The sequence below is a fragment of the Coregonus clupeaformis genome, chromosome 28, assembly GCF_020615455.1.
Source record: "Coregonus clupeaformis isolate EN_2021a chromosome 28, ASM2061545v1, whole genome shotgun sequence".
Classification (NCBI taxonomy): Eukaryota; Metazoa; Chordata; class Actinopteri; order Salmoniformes; family Salmonidae; genus Coregonus; species Coregonus clupeaformis.
Genome location: NC_059219.1, coordinates 20,943,588 through 20,949,179, shown reverse-complemented (window position 1 = coordinate 20,949,179; position 5,592 = coordinate 20,943,588). Strand labels below are relative to the sequence as shown.

Below are 5,592 nucleotides of genomic sequence, written 5' to 3'. Positions count from 1 at the left end.
TTAACTTGACCATGCTTAAATATATAATCAATGTCTGATTTTTTATTGTTACCCATCTACTAATCACTGCCCTTCTTTCGAAAAGCTCCTTGGTCTTTATAGTTGAATCTTGACTGAGGGAGCTTACAGATGTTGTATATATGTATGGGGGACAGAGAAAGGGATAGTCATTCAAAAATCATATCAACCCCTATTATTTCACACAGAGTGAGTCTATATAACTTATTTTGTGATTTGTTAAGCCGATTTTTCTTTCTGAACTAAAGGGGATGAATACTTATGCAACGACTATATTTTAGTTATTTAATTTGCATTAATTTGTAAACATTTATATAACGTTTTTTTCACTTTGACATTTTGGAGTATTTTGTGTAGATCAATTACAAAAAAAATACAATTACATCTATTTCAATCCCACTTTGTAACGCAACAAAATGTGAAGAGTTCAAGGGGGAGTAGGCACTGTACATGTCAGAAGGGTGGGTGGCAGACAGATCATTTTAGTCACTGTCATCATTATGAAACATTTTCTAATGATACCAGCAGCTTGGCAAACACATTATCTGCCACAGCATGGCCAAGAAGTCACTCAAGCTCAGCACTTCAGAGAGAGATTGGTCTTGGGACACTATACACATTACAAGTTACATGCTTGGCTTATTTTGGCTCATGCCACAGCTACAGGGATTGGTCTTTGCCCAACTACTTGGTGGAGCTCTGCTTTTCTGTCTAACTTTGGCATGGATATCGCCAGCTTCCCATCCTCTAGAGGGAGCTCTATCATAGGCACAGCGCCCACTGAGGATACACTGATGCTCCTAACACTAAGAGCCTGCTCTCTAGTCAGTGTGGGCTTGCCCAGGACACTCTTAAGTTGAGCCCAGAAGAAGGTCTGTTGCTTGGCTTGCTGGGGCCACTCTAGGTACGTTTTGGTGTTCAGCATCTTCTTGAGCTTACAATACTTGCTGGGCAGAGATTCAGGGTCGATGGGCTCTTTAACCACCAGAATAACATCGCTGAAGGTCTTGCCGATGGCTCGTTGCTGGGCAAAGTAGAGCTCGTTGCTGGGCACCAATCGCTGTTCACAAAGTGGCGTGACAACACAAATATGATCTGGATTTGTAAACAAAAAAATCAGAGGATAGGGTGTATTAATTTAGGCAAATGCACAGTGCAGGAATCAGGATACAAACCTAAACAAAACATACATTTTACATTTTGGTTTGTTCAATTTACCTTTTATATTCAAAAGTCTATTACTATTTACTTGTTAAAACACCTCTAACTTGTCTTGGGTGGTCCTCACCCTTACCTTTTCGCTGCTCTCAATATTTTCAATGATGTTGTCAATGATCCACTTTCCTGGCATGAAGTCTCTCTCATGGATACAGAGTTGGTAGGGGGGCTTGCTGTTCTCCAAGCAGGGCAACAACTGGTCCCTGACCCAGTCTGCATCTGGGTGGCTGTAGGAGATGAAGGCGTGGTAAGCATAGATCTGTGATTTTCCAGATGCTCCTTCCTGATGAGCCCTGTATTTGGCTCTGAGGATCTGATATGTGGCTTTGGTGTACTAGGGAACATTGAATATGTAGCATATAAGCATCAACACTAAAACCACAGCTGCAGTAGTAGCCACAGAGATGATGATGACCAGTCTGACATCGCAGGCAACGTGACCCGGGAAGAAATCTGCCACAGCGGTATTGAGCAAGGCTTCTGGATGGTAACACTTGTAGTTCTCTGGCCAGTCAGTGATGTTGACCTTCCCCTTTGAAATTGTGTCCTGGATGAAGGCGTGGAGGTCGCAGGTGCAGTGGTATGGGTTGTTCCCTGCCGTCAGTCGAGACAGCTGGGGCATGTCCTGGAAGGAGCCCATGCTGATGAGCCCAAAGGAGTTCCCATCCAGAGCCAGTGACTGCAAGGAGTGACTTCTCCAACCAGAAGGGATGAACTTGATCTTGTTCCCATTGAGCAGGAGCTCCTTAAGGCTGGTGGTTTGTTGGAAGTAGACCATGTCCAGCTGGTCCAGGTCACAGTACGAAAGGTCCAGGAATTGTACTGTGGTGGGCAGACACTGGAAGGCACCACTTTCGAATCGGTTGTGGTGAGCGATCACCTGGGTGATGTTCTGCATCCAGTTACAGTTGTGACTCTTCTCAGCAGAGCCCAGCATGTTGTGGCTAACATCCATGACCTTCAATTGTTTGAACTCCCTGGTCAGGGAGGCTAAGTCCTGAAGGCTGGTCAGTTGGTTGGTGCTGACATTGAAGGATCGAAGAGCCGGTATGGTGCCCCTGTAGTTGCATCTCTGGTTGAAGAGGATGTTGTCCTGCAGGCGGTTGTTTGAGATGTCCAAAACCTCCATGCCTTCCATATTAAGCCAGGCGTCGCAAGGCACAGAGTTGAAGTTCACATTCTGAATGGACAGCAGTTGGACTTTGTTGAACCATGTGAAGCGCCAGTCGAAACGCAAAATGTCTGGATTACTGATATGCCTGAGGAGTAATGGAGACAAAAAATGTAAGCATGAAAAAAACATGTGTGGTCAAGATGATAACATAATTGGTACTTTCAGACTACATACAGTGAGGGAAAAAAGTATTTGATCCCCTGCTGATTTTGTACGTTTGCCCACTGACAAAGACATGATCAGTCTATAATTTTAATGGGAGGTTTATTTGAACAGTGAGAGACAGAATAACAACAAAAAAATCTAGAAAAACGCATGTCAAAAATGTTAAAAATTAATTTGCATTTTAATGAGGGAAATAAGTATTTGACCCCCCTGCAAAACATGACTTAGTACTTGGTGGCAAAACCCTTGTTGGCATTCACAGAGGTCAGACATTTCTTGTAGTTGGCCACCAGGTTTGCACACATCTCAGGAGGGATTTTGTCCTACTCCTCTTTGCAGAACTTCTTCAAGTCATTAAGGTTTCGAAGCTGACGTTTGGCAACTCGAACCTTCAGCTCCCTCCACAGTTTTTCTATGGGATTAAGGTCTGGAGACTGGCTAGGCCACTCCAGGACCTTAATGTGCCTCTTCTTGAGCCACTCCTTTGTTGCCTTGGCCGTGTGTTTTGGGTCATTGTCATGCTGGAATACCCATCCACGACCCATTTTCAATGCCCTGGCTGAGGGAAGGAGGTTCTCACCCAAGATTTGACGGTACATGGCCCCGTCCATCATCCCTTTGATGCGGTGAACTTGTCCCCTTAGCAGAAAAACACCCCCAAAGCATAATGTTTCCACCTCCATGTTTGACGGTGGGGATGGTGTTCTTGGGGTCATAGGCAGCATTCCTCATCCTCCAAACATGGCGAGTTGAGTTGATGCCAAAGAGCTCCATTTTGGTCTCCTGACAACAACACTTTCACCCAGTTCTCCTCTGAATCATTCAGATGTTCATTGGCAAACTTCAGACGGGCATGTATATGTGCTTTCTTGAGCAGGGGGATCTTGCGGGCGCTGCAGGATTTCAGTCCTTCACGGCGTAGTGTGTTACCAATTGATTTCTTGGTGACTATGGTCCCAGCTGCCTTGAGATCATTGACAAGATCCTCCCGGGTAGTTCTTGGCTGATTCCTCACTGTTCCTATGATCATTGCAACTCCACGAGGTGAGATCTTGCATGGAGCCCCAGGCCGAGGGAGATTGACAGATCTTTTGTGTTTCTTCCATTTGCGAATAATCGCTCCAACTGTTGTCACCTTCTCACCAAGCTGCTTGGCGATGGTCTTGTAGCCCATTCCAGCCTTGTGTAGGTCTACAATCTTGTCCCTGACATCCTTGGAGAGCTCTTTGGTCTTGGCCATGGTGGAGAGTTTGGAATCTGATTGATTGATTGCTTCTGTGGACATGTGTATTTTATACAGGTAACAAACTGAGATTAGGAGCACTCCCTTTAAGAGTGTGCTCTTAATCTCAGCTCGTTACCTGTATAAAAGACACATGAGAGCCAGAAATCTTTCTGATTGAGAGGGGGTCAAATACTTATTTCCCTCATTAAAATGCAAATCAATTTATAACATTTTTGACATGCGTTTTTTTGGATTTTGTTGTTGTTATTCTGTCTCTCACTGTTCAAATAAACCTACCATTAAAATTATAGACTGATCATTTCTTTGTCAGTGGGCAAACGTACAAAATCAGCAGGGGATCAAATACTTTTTTCCCTCACTGTAGATATGGAAACAGATTTAAATTGATGAAAAAATACACTTGTGACTAGGAACCTGTATTTGTTTTTGCATCTTCTGGGTAGAAATGTCTGCATAATGCTTTTGTAATTTAACAGAGTAGAATAAGATATGCTTACCACAGATTTAGTCTACTCAGTGCAAGGTTTTTGATACTGGAGCCCAAGCCATTATCCACAAAGTTGGGCGAGCGAGCAAAGTCAATGTATTGAAGTGTCAGACATTTAAGGGGGGTGACCTGTAGATTAAACAGAGCCATCCTCATAAGGTTCTCATTGAATTTTCCACGGTGAAAGATGAGCGAATCTACTTTGATGTCTTGCAAGCCTCTGAAAATATCCTCATCTCCCATGTAATACATGAACTCAAAGAGGTTCCTGAATTGGATAAGACTGAAAGTCTTGTTGGCCAAGTCTCGAAGAATCAAAGGTAGGAAATTTGGCTTCTGATCTATGGCCATGTCAAAACCCATTCTACATGCCTGGATTACCTTCAGACTACCCGGTTCATAGTAACTGATATTGGATAAAGTTTTAATGGCAAACTCCTGTAACCAAATGTTCCTCAATGCCTGGAAGTCCCCTTTCCTTAGACCCTTGACCAAGGGGCCGCCCATGGACAGGGCCTTGAGGTGGGTCAATCTGGAGAAAACGTCAGCTGCCAATGTGGCCTGGGTGTAAGGTTATTCGACATAAGGAGTTCCCTTAGATTATAGAGGTCCTGCAAGGCGTTGGCAGGGATTTCCTCTAGGGAGTTGTTAAAGATGTTAAGATGCTCCAGGAGGGGGTTGTTGTGGAAGGCACGGTCCTCAATCACAGAGATGTTGTTGAACTGCAGCTCAAGGACACGAAGATGAGGTAGGCGAAAAAAATAATTAACACGAATGGCATTAAGTTCATTGTAGGAGAGATCTATACTTTCAAGCGTGGAAGGGAGGTGCTTCCATGGAACATGATCCAGTCGCTGACCAAGGCAGTTTGCGGAGCGACCAGAGTTGTAGATTTGACAGGGGCCTCTCTCATCATTCGAAGCAGGGGTTGGTGAGGCAAGGACCACAAGAAGTGGCAGACTAAACCACACAAAATCAAGTAGAATCATAGTGTGCATGCACATTTTGGATCTGTAAAGGAATGTAAAAAATCTGTAAAGTCTAACAAATTACAAGATTGACAAGATTGTTAACAAACATCTATTGCATTCTCTAGGTCTTTGTCATTTCAGTTTGACTATAGTCTCCTTTTTACACCCTTCAATCCTCAATTGCAACTAGAGGAAATAGGGAGGGAGGAAATGGATTTCAGTCTGATGTTACCCAGTATTTATGTGTCTGTGCCCAACATTACCCACACATTTCTGTTTCAAAGCCAAGAGAAGTGATTTGTGAAATGTTGCC

The 5,592-nt window shown here is 43.8% G+C and overlaps 1 pseudogene; it reads right to left on the bottom strand.

Annotated features, from left to right (window-relative positions):
* Window positions 1–637: 637 nt before the first annotated feature.
* On the bottom strand, window positions 638–5,312 carry LOC123482110 (annotated as a pseudogene).
* Between the last annotated feature and the right edge of the window lie 280 nt (window positions 5,313–5,592).